This window comes from Molothrus ater, chromosome 5, assembly GCF_012460135.2.
Source record: "Molothrus ater isolate BHLD 08-10-18 breed brown headed cowbird chromosome 5, BPBGC_Mater_1.1, whole genome shotgun sequence".
NCBI lineage: Eukaryota > Metazoa > Chordata > Aves > Passeriformes > Icteridae > Molothrus > Molothrus ater.
Genome location: NC_050482.2, coordinates 52,575,188 through 52,594,051, shown reverse-complemented (window position 1 = coordinate 52,594,051; position 18,864 = coordinate 52,575,188). Strand labels below are relative to the sequence as shown.

The 18,864-nt window shown below is 42.8% G+C and overlaps 1 protein-coding gene across 4 annotated transcripts in view; it reads right to left on the bottom strand.

Moving 5' to 3' along the window:
- The window catches only part of SYN3 (synapsin III), a 196,199-nt gene extending 177,796 nt beyond the window's left edge, over positions 1–18,403 (bottom strand). For 2 of the 4 annotated variants that reach the window (XM_036400512.1, XM_036400516.1), the window contains exon 1: positions 12,678–12,786. The gene's annotated coding sequence lies outside the window, so the exon portion shown is untranslated. Of the gene's footprint in view, positions 1–9,296; positions 9,374–12,677; positions 12,787–18,382 lie in introns of those variants that run through there. The other 2 variants (XM_036400515.2, XM_036400513.1) reach the window with 2 other exon arrangements.
- Between the last annotated feature and the right edge of the window lie 461 nt (positions 18,404–18,864).

Below are 18,864 nucleotides of genomic sequence, written 5' to 3'. Positions count from 1 at the left end.
CAAGAGCTACACCCTCATTTGCACAGCAAATGACTAAGTCTGCTTCCTCTTTTGCCTAATATTTCATAGTGGCAAGTGAGGAAAAGAAGATGGAGAAAAACAATCCGAGGTGAAAAAATGCCTCTGTAAGATCATCAGACTTTCAAGTAGATTGCAAAGGAAGATGACTAAAGCCATGAACAATAGTGAAAAATTTTCTAGCAAAAATAAATCTGAATATTATGATAATACTCTCTGGCTTTAATATCCCCCAAGAACAAATTACGACGTGCTACTTCTTGGAAACAATATATTATTTCATCATTTTAGTCTCACTTTGGAAATCCTGTTGGCACCTAATGGCTGCAGTGTTGTCTCAGTGGTAATATCCTCTTGTCAATGAGCTTATGGAGGCCTTTTGTGGCCTGTCTGTTCAACATCAATAATTGCTTATCAGCAAAGCCAGACCCAGCACAACTGGAGCAGGCAGTGTGTCTAATCCTTGAATGCCACAGAGTCATCTCCATCTCAAAGTCAGTTGAGTTTGCATCCTGGCTCCATTTCTTATTTCCCAGGAGTACTGTGGTCATTCCTACCCCCAGCACTAGTGACACTAATGCTTCCATTAAGGCTGATAGTTACACACATGCCAAAGTGGCTCCTCATGGTGATAGTAAAGGAAAGCAGGAGACAGCAGTACAACCAGAGAACTTGTAAAGATAAATGCTCTGCGTATTAAGTGGATAAAATCGTAAGAAAGAAGTAAGCAGGGCTTGGAAGGTCCTGTCTTTTTCCTTCCCAATCTTGGATCTGATGCAGCTCATGTTGTGTGCTGTGAGACATGCTTTAAGTTCTCTGCAGCAACTGTGCAAGTCCTGATTTCATGGTGATAGGAGTGAAAGTGGCACCAGACACACCATTAATAGAGCAGGGGTTTCCTTCAGCTGAGAGGCGTGCTGCTTTGAAGAGTGCTGATCTGAATAAAATCAAGGAGCTGGGTGTATTTAATATGTAGGGCCTGCCAATATGCATTAGGGCTCATGCAGATAAGAGGTGCCTCAGGGACTGACAACTCACTGGGTCCCAGAGGAAACTGCAGCAGCTTGCCCAGTGCTTATGGGGCTCATGTCTTGATTGTGATCACTTCCTCATTCCCGTGCCATTTTCTTTCTACTCTATTTCAGTTCTGCCACAATAGACTGGTTATTCAAAATGCTTGTAAACAAAATATTTCATTACCACAAAGTGAACTAGATATGTTGTAGGGAAAAAAGTGCTATAGGCTGTGAAACAGGAAGAAACAATTAATTAAGAGATTATAGTATACATCAAATAGATAATTATTAGTTAACTGGTAATGATAAGAAGGATTTTCTGTTTGGAGCCCAAATTGTATCACTTTTGATATGATTATAAGACAAAAATCTATTGCATATTTCTAAAAAAAAAAAGCTTCAAACACAACTTCATAATCCTTGCATCTATGCTTCTAATTCATTTTAAGCTGCTACAAAAACTCAGTTTCTTTCCTAAATGTTCTATGCTTCTGGGGGTTAAAAAGTCTTCCTTCAAACATTTTAAGTCCTCCAAATTATCTGTAGTACTAACATATTCCATCTAAGCTTTGCTGCCATTTGCATCTGCCTCATTTCTTCCCCTTGCATCACTCCAGGCACCAGCACATTCCAATTTCCCAGATTTTCCCCATATGGCAAGGAACTCCTTATCATATACTTGAGATTTACTTCACCTGATGGTGTGAACTGCAGATACCTGGAGAAATAAAACCTGTAATTTGCCTTTGTGTAGCTCTTTTGCTTTCTAACCTTATGTGCCCATCTCATGTAGCAATACAAAGACTAAGCCAAGAATTGGAGTACCCTTACTGATTTATTTTGATGATAGAAGGGAAAGACAATGTTTCACTACATTCTGGGCAAGATTTGTGACACAACTGTAAGACAGCTTGATGCCAATTCTTTCATGTGATGTAGAAGTGGTCGGAGATTGACTGGCTGGACTATTCCTGACAATGAGGATTGGTAGACCTTCAACTGGAGCACTGCAGGGGTTGTCTCAAGCTCTGTGATAGCCAACCCAAACCATGCTGAGGATTTGTGGGAGATATTTTCCCTCACTTTTTACATCTTTGATCACATGGAGACATATGAAAAGATGTGTGGGTTTGTGGAACATGTCCCTTTTGCTCCCACCATGTACCCACACACTTCTCACCCCAACAAGGGCACATTCCCCTATCCCAGAGCTGAACTGAGCACCCCAGTCTTTGTGACATTGCCAGTGCCTGCTTCCCTGTTGCAACCTCAAAAAATGTGCATAAGATCCTGCTCTAGCATGGCTGCAGGTTGGAGAGATGCAAGCCAAACATATTTGTGGTACCAGCAGAAAGCTCTGCAGGACAGTCAGGTAGGTGTTAGGTCCCTTACAATAAGAAATCTGGACAGGTTCTGAAGGCTATTTATGAGTTTATGTTGTCTCTGTAGGGACACTGTGTTGATGAAGAGTTGCATCACCAGAGATGCACTGCTAAGATTAGAAAATAATTTTTAAAAAGCTTGTGATAAATTTTATTGCTATCTTATTTCACTATCTCTCTTTTATCTGGCTGTCTTCTCTCCCAGTTCCTGCCTGCTTGCCTATCCAGTCTTTGTATTCATGCTGGATGGTGTAGGAACCCTCCACAATTGGCTCCAAACACCAGATACTATGTTTAGACGAAAAGCATCAGAACATACAATACATGAGTGTGGAAACTGGATTAGCTTCTGGACCCATACAAAGTTCTGAGAAATCAGGCTAGTGGGCTGTGCCCAGAGATGGAAATAAAGCACAATGTGATTTTAACAAAGTCTCCTGCTATCGGCTTGGGGAAAGGTCATGCAGTGCCTTGGTTTCCCATTTAAGAAGAAAAGCTTTATTTTGCAGAGTGCAGAGATCGTGCAAGGCTCAGCTCATACACCTTCATGCTGCACCTCTGAGCCAAGCACAGGCAGCTTCAAGAGCTCTGCTTCCCCTGCTGATCGATAGCTGAATTACAAAGCTTTTAAGAGTTACAAGGGCGGCCAGCCTTATTTAGGAAACAAACCACCAAACCTTTCAAGACCTGGAGAGTATATAGCCACCATGAGTGGGGGAAAACATGAAAAAGCATTCTTGGAAAGCTTGGGAAAAAGCAGCACTTAGAACCATTTTGTAACAGGGAACACAAAGGATTAATCTGCACAGCTATTTTGGGTTCTCCTTCTGTGCTTTGAGAAGTTCTGTCTCAAGGAAAGAAGAGAAGGAAAGGAAAGAGAGAAAGAAGACCATCTGCAGCTGGACAGCCCCAGCAGGCACTGTGAGAGGAACTCAAGCCACAGGCACTGATGTGAACTCTTTCTGGGTGCACACACAAGCATGGTGTGAATTACTGTACTTGTGTACAATTGTACAATGATACGGAGAATGATAGAAGCATCATTGCAAAGTATTCCTATTCCTCTCTGGGGTAATCTGCATTTTTCAGAGCTAAGTAGTGCTGTCCCACATGACTGCAGCTTACAGACAAAAGCCACTTTTACTCTGGATATGCATTTACAAAATAAAAACACATGCCCACGAGTAGACTGCAGTATCAGCTAAAGAATCCAAACCAAAGTCCACAGAGTTCTGAGTAAAAGCTGAAGAGTTGCCTTGCTCTGCTAGGTTTGTTTCCAGCTCTTTCCAAGGGTGCCTGTGCTCTCAGGATCATTAAGGCCAGAAAGTTTGAAATTTTCTGGCCACCTGTTAACAAATGCCTCTCTGTTGTCACTATGGAGGCACAGAACTGGTTAAAAAAACAAACCAAACCAAACCAAACCAAACCAAACCAAACCAAGCCAAACCATAAACTCCAGAGTGTAACTTCATAGCTTCAGGATTTCCATGGCTGGCATGGATAGCCAGATGTTAAGTAAACAGGCTGAGGAAGTGTTTATTCCCTGCAGCTTTGCAGAGGCACTCACCCTGGCCTCCTCCTGTTCAGATGACAAGCCAAAATCTGTGCTTACACTTGCATATCCAGCATTTGCCAAAGGTTTGACCTGAAGGGCAGAAGCGATATTCCTGCAGGTTATAGTACAGCAGTCAGTTCACTAAAACACACAAAACATTATGCTTTATTTCAAGACTGCACACACAAAAGAAAACCGGTCTTTGAGTTTTTCTGGATCAAAAGATCTGTTCCTTTCTCTATTTTTTCTAAAGGACTTTAAGCAAGTTACTAACTATACAAATAAATCATTGAAAGGTTAAATTGGGTCACATTTTAGAGAGACTGATCTCTGGTGACATAAATACAGATTGCAGGTGTTCAATAATACACAACATAAGTACAGCAACTCTTTAAAATTAAATCTACCTTAAAAACATATTACTTGTTAACATGGAAGGATATACAGAGTTCTCAGCTTAAATGAGTACTGCTAATGTCACTGGAGTCTAGTTTCAGAGCTGATTACTGCAAAAACTATTGTTGATGCCCAGAAGATGATAATGTGTAAGAAATTAGTATATGGATGATCTGTTATAAATAAGCCAGGTTAGACACAAGTTCTGTCCCCTTTTTTATCTACTCAGTGCAAAAATAGTAACCAAACACGTCCCAGTGATGGGATTATAAAATCTGTTATCACTGAACTTCATTGAAGTATTGAATCACCTTTCCATGCTGGCGACAGGCCCTGCACATCCACATGTGTTTTCCTAAGAGTTGCATGAGTGATCCTGGTTAAATCACTTCATATTAGAACACAAATGTAAAACCAGGACAAGAAGGGGCCATATTGTGAGCAAAAATAATGTACACAGCATGACAACAAATATATAGAAGTCCTTCACTATCATCAGCTTAATCACTTGCTCTTGTCTCGCTTCAGCTCTCCATCATTAGTATCTCATTTCTGAAAGAGGATAATTGCTTTGGATCTCTTCAATTACCACTAAAGCACTGCAGAGCACTTGTAGAAATCAAATGAATTTGAAGACTAGGATCATTGAGCTTGTCCTCCCACTAGTGCAGGCTGTGTACTTTCTCCTATCTCCTCCCATCATGAGTTTATAGTTTCTGATTGAAAAACAACTCCAAGGCTAGTTTGTAAATACTCAGCAGCTGGTCCAAACCAGCCCTGTAGTTAAGCCATAGTCCCTGCAGCAAGAGCAAAGCACAGCTCCCTAAAAGCCTGAGTGAAGGAAACAGTGTTTTCTCCCAACTTCAGCAAGGACTGCACGACCACATGATACCGCAATGCAAAGACACTTGCTTAAGCATCCCAGGAGAGCTCAGATGTTCATGCTGTAAACCAGAAGCTCTCTCCTGGGCAGCTAGATCTTGAGCAGCAGCTGCTGACAGCACAGGGCTAGGCAGTGCCTCACAGCAGTTTTAACTGAGCTGATTTTTTGGTTTGTGTTGCCCTGAAAATTGAATTAAAAATATTGCCAAGTGATGCAGGAGATGGCAGCTGGTTTGTTATTTATTGCAGATGATTATTGAATAGGGCCCTGAGCAACCTGACCTAGTGTAAGGTGTCCCTGTCTGTGGTGGTAGAGGGCAGGAACTAGGTGATCTTAAAGGTCCCTTTCAACACAAGACATTCTATGAGTCTATTCTTATTTCACCTCCCCCATCAGCTGCTACCCCTGACCATACTACAAAACACGCAGGTGCTGTGCTCTCCTTAAAAATCCTTAAAAATCTCATTAAAAATCCTTAAATCTCCTTAAAAATCAGAGTTTTTCTTACCTGCCCATTGCCTTTGTTGTCCTATCACTAAGCATGAAAACAAACACTTAGGAATTCAGACAACTGAAGAGTCTATTCATTCTTCACCACCTACTCTGTTCTTGGAAAATATACTGGTCTTACAGCATTGTGTGAGGTAATCAGCTATTGCTTCTATTAGCAGAACAGGGCATAGAGAAAAACAGTAGTAATGCTACTTATTTAACTGGAAACTATCTCAGAAAGCAGAAAGTCAATTCTTTCCCTTCTAGCTCGAGCAAAATTCTCATCAACTTCTAAGGGGTTCTCTCTGAAATGAAAAAGATTTGGAAGTTAGAAGTGACCCCTCTCTCATCCTGATGATGGTGGAAGGCAGATGGTCTTGCACAGCTGGCATGATTTTTGCAGGAGATGTCAGCTGTGACTTTGCAAGGTCTGAGTTTGTCCTGGGTGACTAAAGGCACTGTCCTGCTCTGACGGTCACGCCTCTGGAGGTGACAGTCTGACTGTGGGGCTCAGCAGAAGAAAGAGGTGGCACTTTCCCTCAAGAAGGAAGCATGACATGTAAAGCCAGAGGCCTGTGAACTGTGACCAAGAGTCAGAGACATCAAAGAATCTTTCCTGGAAAAGCCTGCCTGCACATTAATAGGAATTGTCAGCTCCAGCTTTTGACAGGCATCATCCTCTCCTATGCCTTGTGTTTCTCAGTAGCTGGTGCCTTGAATGGCCTCAAGAAACTCTCATATGTGAAACTGGCCCTGTGGGGAACAGCGTGGGAAGCCTAGACTAGAAAGGCTCTGCTAAATTATTAAGGTTGCCCAGAGTGAACCAAGGTAACCTTCATGTGGATTCCTGTCAGCCTCTTTCAGTTTTATTATAAAGCAGCAACCCCCTACCTCGCCTACTCCTCTCTCTCCTGCTAAAAGAAACTTCACAAGACTGCTGAAGTAAGAAAGTCTGCCCAAAAGATTAACTAAATACACACAGGCCTCTTTTAGATAGAAGCATCAAGCTAAATACTGCAGCCTTGAGCTGTTGGAGGGAACACAGTTCTTCATCCAACCCCTCTTGCCAAAATGCAATGCTTTAGGGAACATACAGGGAAATACAGGCACTGAGTCTCATCTTTAGCAGTAAATCAAAAAACTTTGGGGCTAAAAAAAGAATAAATGCTTCCTAGCTTGTCACATAATTTGGTTTTGCCAAGCCCACTTCAGAAAAGAGCTGTGCACCAAGTGTATTGTTCCCTGCCCATGCGCTGTGTCCACAGCCCCTGGCAACTGCCAGTGATGGGCACAGCGCATCAGAAGTGTGTGTGGTGACTCAGGGACAGAAACACATGGTGCCATCACCTCTGGCACCATGGGGTCATTCTTTAACCCAAATTTCCATTTTATTGTTCACTGCTGTACAGCAGTGGTTATAAAAAACTGCCCTGTGCTGGTAAGTTCAGTGAGAAAACTCCTGATTTTCCTTCTTCAAGAAGGATTTGTATTTTCTAGCATCATCCTCTGGAGTGTATCAGCTTGCTCTGCAGAGTCAAGAAAAAGTATTTCTGCAGCTATGAATGTCTTTGATATGTTCCTGGGCTGCAATGCACTATAGGGCTCTTCAGCCCTACTCTAAACCCAGCAAAGTACAGTTAAAAGTGGGGGAGAAAGATGATGGCATGACAGATATGCTCGTTATGTTTTACAAAAGAACACAACCACATAGGCCAGAATACCCTATATTAAAAATAATGCACTTCATCTAAAAAAGGAGTGTTACTATATTTTAAATGACAGATTTTAAGGGTCTGAATCATCTTGGAACTGACTGTTCTGCTGCTATTGGTTTTGCTTTTCTAATAGTTCTATGTAAATATCCTTGTGTTTGCTTATAAACTTAATTTAGTGCTGGTGAAAGCCTACCAGTCCTTCTAGATTAAAAATATTTTGCATTGGCTACATAAAAGATATGATGTAAGCATTTCTGGCTGTTTTTTTTCCAGCAGGCTTGGAAGTTCTGAGTTGCAAAGGAGTGGGACTTTCTCCATTCACTTGGATGGGAATCAGTAAACTATTTGACTCCAAGTAATCTGAGTGGCTTTAGCTGTGGCTTTTATGAACAACTGGTCAATTAGTATCTTTTCTTAAATGGCTTTGTGGTTTTAAAGGGCTAGAATCAGCAAGTTAAAATACTATTTCCTTCTTGTCAACTAAATGCAACATTAAATTGCAAATTAAAACATAGGGCTCAAGGTAGCACACTTTTTAAACTCAAGGGAGCTCAGCAAAAAACCATTTCAAACCATGAAGACCTGGCTGAAGACACTGCCATCTTTCAAAAGGAGTTGGTAGGTGTATGTTTGCTCCTGTGTATGAGAAGAAACACAGAAGCAAATGCTTTTTTTTCCCCCCAGCTGAAGGAGTGCTTGATCTGGATCATGCTGAGAGTGGGAAATAAATCAGCCAAAAGCCATAAAGCTTGGCAGAAACCAAAATTTCCTTCTTCCAAAAAAATGCACACCCCTCTCTGTTACTTTGTCCAGCTTTTCTCATGGCTCTTCAGTCCTGCCTTTGTCCTACCTTCCTCCTTCTTTCAACACGGATTCTGATTTATTTTTCAGACACACAGGAATATAATGCTGCTTGTCTTCTTCAGGCTGGAGTATGATACAACACAGCAGTTCTCTGTCTTGTTCATATCCCAGTCTGACAGTTCAGAGCAAAATTTAATGTGCTTTTAAATATGACTGTAGTTACTCTCTCAAAGTGATAGGAAGGGTATCCCAGTTTCACGAAACCTAGAAAAAGGGTCTTTCCTACTCCATCCAATTCACTTTTTCCCCCCTCCCCCATGCCAGTCCCCCACAGACCATCCTGGGAAGCAGACAATCTTTTCTTCCTCTTCCTGTCACTCTGATGGTAATTCAGCCCTTTGCAGTGGAGGGCTGCCACCAGGACAAAAGATTATTCCCCCCAAAGGTCCCACCATAGACTCTTCCTCCTACTTTTCCAAGGCTGTGTCATTAGTTTTTCTCACTTTTATTAGTTTTTCTCACTTTTTTAAATTACAAGCTCGTGCCCTGGACCACCTTTCCTGTGGCCAGTGTAAACTGCTAAGGGCAGCAGAGCAAAACTGCGCCCTTGCTTTAGCATTTGATCTGCCCAGACATAGTAGAATTATTTGTCATTAAACAGACAAGAGATGAACGTCTGGAACCTGATAGCCATTAATACAGACATCATTAGTTCTGCTTAATCACTTCATTTTCCTTGATAACTGTATTATAAATATATATGAGTCTACAGTACTGGACTGGTAAGTGATCTGCTACAGTTGCTAATCAAATCTCTGTTAATTGTCAGCATTTAAAAAAGCTCCTTGACATTTTCAAATCTCTTGATGAGGTAGAAGAATACCAAGACAAATCACAAAGGATGGGAAAAGTGAAGAATTATCCAGAATGGAGAGAGAGAGCATGGCTTCCCCACTGCTTAAACAGAAAGGAAACCATTTTATCCCATAAATAAAAGGCCAATCTAGAAATTGAAAGATTTCTATGTGGTCTTACCAAGTCTGTTTGAAAACTGAGGGTCCAGGGCTTTGTACACCTCTGAGGATGCAAATCAGCCAAAACCACAGAGGCCTGAAGTGAGAAGAACAGCACTGGAGTGAGCGAGAGGGAGGGATCTATGTGGCAGAGTGACACAAAATTCTCTTACAACAGCTCTGAAAATGCCCTGGGTGGTTTGTCCGACATTTCAAGTTAGATGTTTCACTTACCAACAGATTGACAGACCAAGTTGCTGCAACTTTATAAGCTATTAATTGTGTCTGGGCCAGGACAACTCTTTGTAGTGCCCACCTGGGAATTCTAGACTTATTTGCTTAGCTAGTAAAGAGACAGGAAAGGGATTTTTAGCCTAAAAACATTGCAAAAGAATTAAATATCCTAGAGTATTTACTGCAAAACTTGACATTTTGGGGAATTTCCAGACCAACAAAAAATATATCCCACACCCCTATAGACTGAGCAGGACCCTCTGAGATGAGAGCACTACAATGCAACACACCAGCCACTGTGCAATAAGAAACAAACTCACTTCTTTTTCTCTTTTTTTCTTTTGTCTTTGTAATGAGAATAATACCGTTTTTTCTTGTTGGAAAGTGCAATGTAAATGGCATAAATAAAGTAGTTAACATGAAAACAATTAAAGCAAAAATCCTTGTTGCAGAGTAGCTGTGAAAGTTAAGCGGCATTATGGTTCAGTCCTCTGGTGTAGAATTTGCAATACTGCAAATCCCATAAGAACACTTGCTCACACATCCCATGGCACCACCCCCTCATCCCCCCTAAAAAACCCAAGAAAAAAGCTGTACCCTTTCTGGGGGAGGAGGGATGATGTGGAGCATGCAGTGGCTGGTTTGTTCTGATTAATGCTAACACCAACAAGGAGCACGAGTTTCGCATCCCATCCCGCCTCTCGTTACTAGAGTACATAACCTCCTAACCTCCACCCCAGAAAGTGATATCATTGCATGAATTAATCATCTGAGCAATTAATGGCAGAAAAGCGACCTCAGGTTTCCAGCACAGTGTCTGGCACCAGTGAATTGGCGATGACGTCAGCTTCCCTGGGAATTTGCTGGCGTTTTGCCCGTTCCTGAGCTCCCCGTTGACTCTGAGGGCAGAAGCAAACAATGCAGGCACCCAGCCGCCCGTAACTGCTGCCAGCACCACCGGGCTGCTGCTGCTGCTGCTGCTGCAGCCTCACGGGGATGCTTCTCCTGCCAAATCCCTGCGGGCATCTCCCAGGGAAGGTGCACTTCCCAAAACCAGCAAGAGCAGAGGACTTCCTCTGATGTGCAGAGAGAGGGACAGGGACTCTCCAGGAGCAATGAGTATCTGCCCACTTTTGGTAGGGTGACCCTCCTGCTCTGCACCTGGGAGCTGTGCAGCCTTCTGTAGTGAGTGAATAAGCAAGTTATTCGACTATTCCTCTGTTTTGGGGCAAAGAGAAAGAATTTTATTATACTGGGGAGTTTATTCTCAGATGTCCAGGGTTGTTTTTTTCATTTCTTTGCTGACTCTGTTACTGCGAGTGCTCTGAAAGCTGGAGTCAAACACAACTATGACCATATGCCCTGTGTTAGATCCATTTTTTAGTCAGCTATTCCAGGTGACATGAGGAGAGCCTGCCTCTATCCTACAGGAATCTGCAATGTTTCCTTTTTTTCATCACCCAATACAAATACCCAAGGTGGAACCTTTTCGTACTTTTACCAAGTGAGTGTCCCTTTGGCCCCGCTTGGGGTGCATGCACACGCTGTGAGACAGAGGGGGTCAGACTCAGCCCACCAATCAGAGGAGCACAACCAGAGACTCCAGGAGATGTCATGGGCAGAGTGTAGACATGAAAAGGGAGGTGCTCTCTGATGGAGATATCAGTCATTTTCTAAACCTTCAGGCCATGTGAGAAAATCACAGAAAAGAAAGAAGCTTGGGTAGAGGAAAGCTGACTCCTGATGTAAGAAATTTGATGTCAGGAAGAAGGAGAACCTATTTGGGCAAAAGGCTAATCCAAGATAAGCCATTTTGTAGCTTCTCCCTATGGGATTTTCTGCCTTACTTCTCTTTTTGGAGGCAGCCTCTGGCTGCTGCTTTCTGAGCAAGCGGAAAAAGCATATCTCCCTCCACAGTCATCATAAGAATGAGTTTCCAACAGAGATGAGATATCCACAGGTGAGCAACGCCTTAGTCTCAGCAACACTTTCCTCTGGATTCCAGCTTGAAAAGAATGAGGTGGTGAACCCCTATGAGAAGCAGCTAAAAATTTTAGTACCTTACAATGACCTGTGAGCCCTGCTCCAGTTAGTACTGGAATAAGCTTACCCCAAATTCAGGACAGCCTTGTCTTACACGCTTGCAAAGATGTAAGCAGAAGAAGTGTGATTATAACGTCACTGCAAAGGACACTCACTGTCTGCACGGCTTAATGCCACTTGCCACATTTGTAATCCATCTTCCCCCACCTGCCCTGTCTGCTCAGCAGTCACTTGTTATCAGAGCAAAGGCAGTGAAACAAAAGGAAGGGCAGAGGCTAATTTGCTTGATGTAGTCCTGTTCTTCCAGATGATGTCAATTTATGGGCTCTACCCTGATCCTCAGAGATGTTCACATTTGCATCATTAAAAGGGAAATAACAAATATGTGGAAGCAACTCAATAAGCTACCACTTTAGCTGCAGGCACAGCAGGCAGGATGGTTTAAGCATCAGTTTCCCTAACCAGGCACATTACCTGTCCCGATTCCCAGCCCATCTCCCCCTTGCTTTCCAGGTGTAGCCAGCTCAGCAGATAGGATTAATCCACTTCCGTACTTACTTGCATTCTCCATGTTAGAGAATCTGATTACACAGATTGCCTGCAATTTATCTCTACCTGCGACACCTAATGCTCCAGTGTGATCTCCTCTTTCTCATTTTAACATCTCACTGCAGATCCAGTACATACACAGACAGATGCACATACACTTGCTCCGTTTTGTTTGCCAACAGCTCACAAAGAGCCTCGGCATTTTCATTTTCAATCAAACCAGAAAGCACTACTGTTTTCCCCAATCTGCTAATGAGATAATTCCTCCCTTTGGACTCCCCTCTTTACATTTATACTGCACAGGCTCCATGCACTGCTGCTGGGTCCACACAAACCACAGGAATCTCTGCACAGACACGCTCAGTGAACATGCAGCGTTATAGAGCCCTGCAGCACGTATAAAGACAAAGGCACAGGCTACATGCTACTGAGCAAGTGCCACCACATGCATTTCTGCTCCCTCCAAACCCTGCAGGAAAACATTGCCTGCAGAGTGCTTTCCTATGAACAAAACCAGCCTTTCAGCACAGGGTCAGTATATGATTCAGGCAAACCCCTTTCCCACCCGCTCCCTTACCTTTCCTTTCCTTATTCTGCTAATCCAGGGGCCCTGGACCGATTGCTTTTCCCTCCTGCACACAAACTGCCAGTCCGTCCTGCTTCACATTCACAGCACACCAGCAGGATTCACCGTCATCCCATTCTGCCGGATCCTTATCACCCTATTGGCCAATGCCAGACAGTAAATTCAATTAGGCTCCTCCTTATAACTATATTATCACAGGAACAGGGATGAATAATTTAGTAAAACAACAAGGGAGTGCAGGCTCTGGTGTCACAGACTTCACCCCCACTGTCAAGCTTTTATCAGAGAGGTGGGTAAAAAAAAATAGAATTTCTCTGTCACTCCTGAAAAGGAGACCTCAGATTACCCACTTGTATTCCCCACTCCATCCCTCTTGTCCTCCTCCCCCTAAGCCATGGCATTCCCGTTTTATTGTTGCACCTCCTTCCTCAGCCCATAATACAGTATTTCCCTTGTGAATGGTTACTACCACCTCAGTGGATGCAGAGATTTCTGTCCAGGCAAAGCAATACTGCAGAGCATCAAACACTTTGCCTCTTTGCTGAATGCAATACGTGAGAAAAGAATGAAACTGTTCTGGAGAAGGGACTGACAAGAGAAGCAGATCAAGGGAAAAGGGAGAGTCTGCCTTGTATCACTGTATCTTTTGTAAAGCAACTGCTGTCATCCCATTGGTTCGGACACCCAGAGGATGCAAGTACATGGTTCCTGAGAGAGAAAGGTTCACAGATACACTGCCCAGGGACTGTGATTTCACATGCCTGCTGTGGGAGTTTGGATCCCTACATAAAAAAACCCACTCTAAAATGGCAGTTTTCCCCCAAACCAAATGACTAAAGTGTTCTAGTGTTCTGTTTTGGCACTTTTTTTTTCCTGACCAGAAATTTCTACAGACAACTACCTATACTTGCATTTCCTAAGAAGTAGTTGGTCCCAAACTGAATACTGCTGTTTTTCTTTAGGTGATGCTTTGTTTGAAGAGTTACAGACCATTGCAGATTCCCTCAACAGGGTCACCACTATCTAAATCAAGCCTCAGACCACTTTGATTGCCTAAAGAGTTTTATCGTTATGGGAGGAATAGTGGAAGTGGAGGAGCTCAGCAGGGCAACCCTTTGGTATTCTCAGAACAGACCAAGCAGCCAACAGGGATTTTTAATGACCATTCACGGCAATATTGAAAGCTACTGCTAATACATGCTGATGTGCACAGTATTAACAAAGAGATGTGTCATTCCACCATTATTGAAAAATTAACAGGCAGGATGAAGCTGCCGTTCTTCTTCCCTTAGAGTCCAAGAAAACCCTTTACACTCTGCTTTCCATGTGCTAATATTTACTCTGTAGACTCTATATATCTACTACCACAACGATGAGAGGTTCAAATTTGCACTAGAGCCCAAAGCAACTCAAGCAACTCCTACACCAGCTCTTGGTTTGGCTCCTCTCCCAGGCCTGGCGGGCTGGGTAGCCTCAGCTCTGCCTCCAGAGGCAACAGGGACACCAGGGTGAAGTCAAGCCCAAGTACCAGCAAAGATACAAAAGCAGTTCACTGGTGACAGACCAGAAGTTTCCTTATGCACTGCCTTCACATTGAAAGACTAGCAGGAAGCTGGGACAATGCATGGGGGTTGCTACCTCCTAAATGGCTGGGCTATCTACCTCCATCTCAGTCCCAAAGTAGGATCAAGCCATGCTGCCTTCCCTGGGAGAACAGAGTACAGGATCAGTGGATGCTTTTGCCCTTCTCACCAAGTTCAAAGTGATCTAAAGAGTGAAAAAGTAACAGTCTCAACTAAGCTTTTGTCTTTCTCTGTTATGGGCTTCTTTGCCACAAAAAGGGACAAAACTGCCCTCTTGCTCCTGAAGTTGCTTCACTTCTGAAGAATGGCAGCTGCACTTTTCCTCCTCCTCTTTCCCTTCCAGCCATCCAAACTTTTTTCCTGTGTTAAAGGAAAGCCTGAATTATGCACTTGGTGGTAGCCTCAGAGCAATTAAACTAAGCCATGTGGCAAGTTGCCCAGTGTCACTACCAAAGCTCAGGATGTTTTAGCATCATTTGTTGAGGAGCTTTTACATGATGCTTACTTAAACCACAAAAAGAGAGCAAATTAGGCTGTTGCCATGACAACTAGGGAATCTACTCAAAATTCAGGAGATGCTGGGGAGGGGGGGAGAGCCCTTCAGTGGAGATCTCTGCATCATGAATATGGCCCTTGGTTATCAAATTCCTTTCAAGTTAATTCCTAGCATCAAAGCCTCCCTGACAAAGGCTTTAATAACTGGGAGCAAAGCTTGGCTAAAGAGGGAACAAACCAGCCCTCCCAGCACTAATGTGAATTTCATTCTGCTGTGAGGTGCTCAGCTCTGTGGTCCACAGAGCAATCACAGAGGTGGCAGGCCTGCCACAGGAGCACATATGCAGCAGGGTGGAGGAAGGGGCAGGGGCTTCACTGCAGACAGGCACTGGAGAGAGAGACAGACAGACCCTGAATCTGTGCTGCAGTTAAGAGGAGAGACAACTTCCACAGGGTAGAGGGAGAGGGAGAGAAGGAAGAAGGGTCCTCGCCACCTCTGGTGGAAACCCTCTGGAAGTTGAAACAAGCTGAGCAAAGTCTTTTGCTAACCCCAAGGAACGAATTAAAGCAAATAAGAGAAACAAATTGCAGGATTGATGGTGTCAAGAGAATCTGACAAACTAAACAAATGGAAGACAGGCTACTACACTACAGCTCTTCTGATGGAATTAAATCCTTGGTAGGATTGTTGAATATTTTCTATCAAAGCGGGCTCTCTTTCTAATTTTTCTTTTCTTTTAGCTGAATATTTTTTCTGTTGCGCGCCTTCTAAGAAAATCACTATTTTAATAGAAATTTCAGTGAAGTCTTCTGGTTCTCATTTGCAATAGCTGAGGTATTCTTGGCTGAAAACAAAGTACATTATTTTGGAAAAATTACAGACAGTTTTGTAGTTTTCATAGAAGCTCTCTCCTTTCCCATAATTATTTTTGATCAGATAATGTATTGCTAGTGGAAGTTTTGGTATTCTCCTTTGAAATGATGCCTTACTGGGCATAAGCCCCTTTTGGAGAGTAGCAGCAGTAAGTGGGAGCAGACCCAAAATTAGGGAAATTTAAGCACTTGGACAAATGAAGTTAAATTGCAAAAGTTTCTTGTCCTCTCTTTTCATCTCCAGATGAAGAACTGTGTTTAGCATGAAAACCAGAAGCAATTGAGAAATTTAAGGATAGATAAATGATTGTATTGTAGTGAGCATTACAGTCCAAACAGGATACTTGCCAAGCAAAAGCACACGTACTACAGAGATCCAAAAGTTCAAGAAATTTTGAAAAAAAAACCCTGTTTATAAAAACGATGCATTTTCATTATACAAGTGTTCTCATACCTGATGTTCAGTTCATCTTTTGAGCCCCAAAATTCATTGCCAGTCTGCCTTAATTGGAATGTTGTGGCATTATTTCAACACCTTGAGTCAGTGTTGATCTTGGGGTCTTCTTCCCAGTGCCTGGGTGTCCACATACACAAGTTGCTAAGAGTGTCCAACACCTAATCGATTATAACTGACCAGAAAACAAGGCTTTAATTCATTATCTACTTGCAAATGAGACTGGCTGTTCCTTTTCCTGCTCCCTCCTTGCCATTTTGCCAAAGCCTTGCACAAAACATTTATTAGGTAATCCCATTGTAGCAGCAGGAGTAGGCTGGGCTGCACACAAGCCAGGCAGGCTTGTTTTGGACCCACAATACATGGCAGAGATGAGGTTGAAGTGAGCTTCTTTTTCATATTGTGACAGCTACTTTAACAGATGTCAATTTGGCAAATGTGCTCATGAGATGGCAGGAACAGAGGCATTCAAGGGCCAGGTTCAGCAGAAATAAATCTGAAGAGCCTGAGGAATAGAGAACAGGGTGATAGGAAGAAAAGAGCAATGCATAGCAGAAGAGGAATGGCCCCTTAGAAGTATCTGGGATGCTATTTTCTGAAGTAGGACAAGTTAAATTTCTTTTATCTAGTCAGATTGAGGCATTATTCTGAGGCTTCAGTGCTACTGCATATCTGTATGGTGGTCTCTATAAAAAGCATATTACCAGCCCATTGAAAACATGTTTTATTATCCTAAACATGTCCTTAATTAAAATGGTTTTTCATTCGTCAGCAATAGTGACTTATTCAAACAAACTTTTCAAGAACTTCTAGGTATCATCTCTTAATCTAGGGAAAGAAAAGCAAACAATTTTTCTACTGGTATTCTTTACTTACTTCAGAAAGTAAAGGTGAGGAGCAGCTGAGGGAGCTGGGGTTGCTTTGCCTGGAGAAAAGGAGGGTCAAGGGAGACCTCATCACTCTCCACAAGTATCTGAAAGGAGGCTGCAGCCAGGTGGGGGCTGATCACTTCTCACAAGAGGCAAGCAATAGGACAAAAGGAAACTAGCTCAAGCTGCATGCACTAGAGGAGCTTTAGATTGGATATTAGGAAAAAAATCCTCACTGAAAGGGTTGTCAAGCATTGGAACACACTGCCCAAGGAAGTGATTGAGTCACCACCCCTGGAGGTATTTAAAATACACGTTCATGTAGTTCTTAGGGACACAGTTCAATGGTAGACTTGGCAGTGTTATGCTAACGGTTGGAATTGATCCTAGAGGCCTTTTCAAACCCAAATGATCCTATGATTCCATGATTCACTAAATTTTTTCTGTAATTAGCTTATTCATTGCAGTGACTTCTTGCTATCTCAAAGACAATAGCAATGAGGCCTTTAAAAGCCATGTTTTATCCCACTCTGCTATTCTTACACAAGAAAGCAAAAATATAATTTTTTTTTCCATGAGGCTCTGTGAGTGCAAATCTATTTAATAGCTTTAATCATCTTTAAAAATACATCACATTTTCACCAAGTCCTGTGCCACGCTTTGCAAAGCATCGTTTCTAGGCTGTTTTCCAAGGCAAAAATAGTGTTCCTGTTCACTTATGGTATGGATTTTCCCCTCCCAAAGATCAGAAAAGAGAGAGACCTGCCCTAACTCCATGTCAGCATAGGCAATATGCCAAAGGTTATAGCACCCATTTAGATGAAGGAAACAAAGGGCCCAAACCTGAACAAAGCCAACAGGAGGCTCACCTCTGGGTTCTCCCCAGAACAGAAAGTAACTGCACCAAAATTTTGTCAGCTATTCAGAGCAGAGACTATCGTTACACAGAAATTATTCTACTGTCTGGACACCCTGCAACATTGGGCCAAATACTGACCAATTGGATGACCAATGGCCAAGACACTCATGAGAATGTGACACTCTGGCTTGTAGCTCACAGAGCACAGGTTTGACTTCTTTCTCCCACATTCCTGCTTCATCTAAGCGTGTTTTCATCCAAACAACAAATCCTACACTGGATTTGTTGTTTGGATATTTAATTTGAGATGAAAAATTCTACCTTTCTGTTTCTTTACTTTCTTGGATTAGAAAAACCTACTTCACCTTTTAGAGTTTCTAGCCCTTTTGACAATTAAGGAAAACATCATATACAAGATCTGAGGTTAAATATCATGTTCAGAAGGGACAACTGAGCCAAACTCATCTTTGGCTTCCTTTTAGCTAAGAGGCCCTGCTCAGTCACACAGCATACCTAACACAACACAGGGAAGCTCTGGGCAATGGTCAAAGCTCTTTTCTTACCTCAGAAAAGGTAAGTTCCCACTGCAGAAGAAGAGTTCTGGCACTGCCAAAGGATTCACACTAGGATGAAACTGTTGTAAAATTACAGCAGAATCATGGTCGTCACCTTTGGCAGACAGCCATCTGAGGAGGGCCAGTAGGAATGACCTAAGTAGCTCAAGAGAACCAAGAGCTGATTTGCTGCAGATAATAATGTGTGCTGACTGGTTTGCTACAAATAATCTGCTTCTTCAGATGCCTCCATGCTCTCACATCCTTCTCCTTCTCCTCCTCCTCCCTTTCCTGGTTGCCAGGCAACTACAAAAGGACCAGAGAGCACGCTAGAGGAAACCACCTTGTGGAACACTGCATGGGTTAGGGTTTTCTTTCCTAGAAAATGCTCCAGGGCAAAGTGGCCTTGGCTTTGGAGGCAACATCTCACTGTGAGACCTTGCTTTGCATGAACACTGGCTGTGGGGCAAGTGATGTATATCCATGATTTC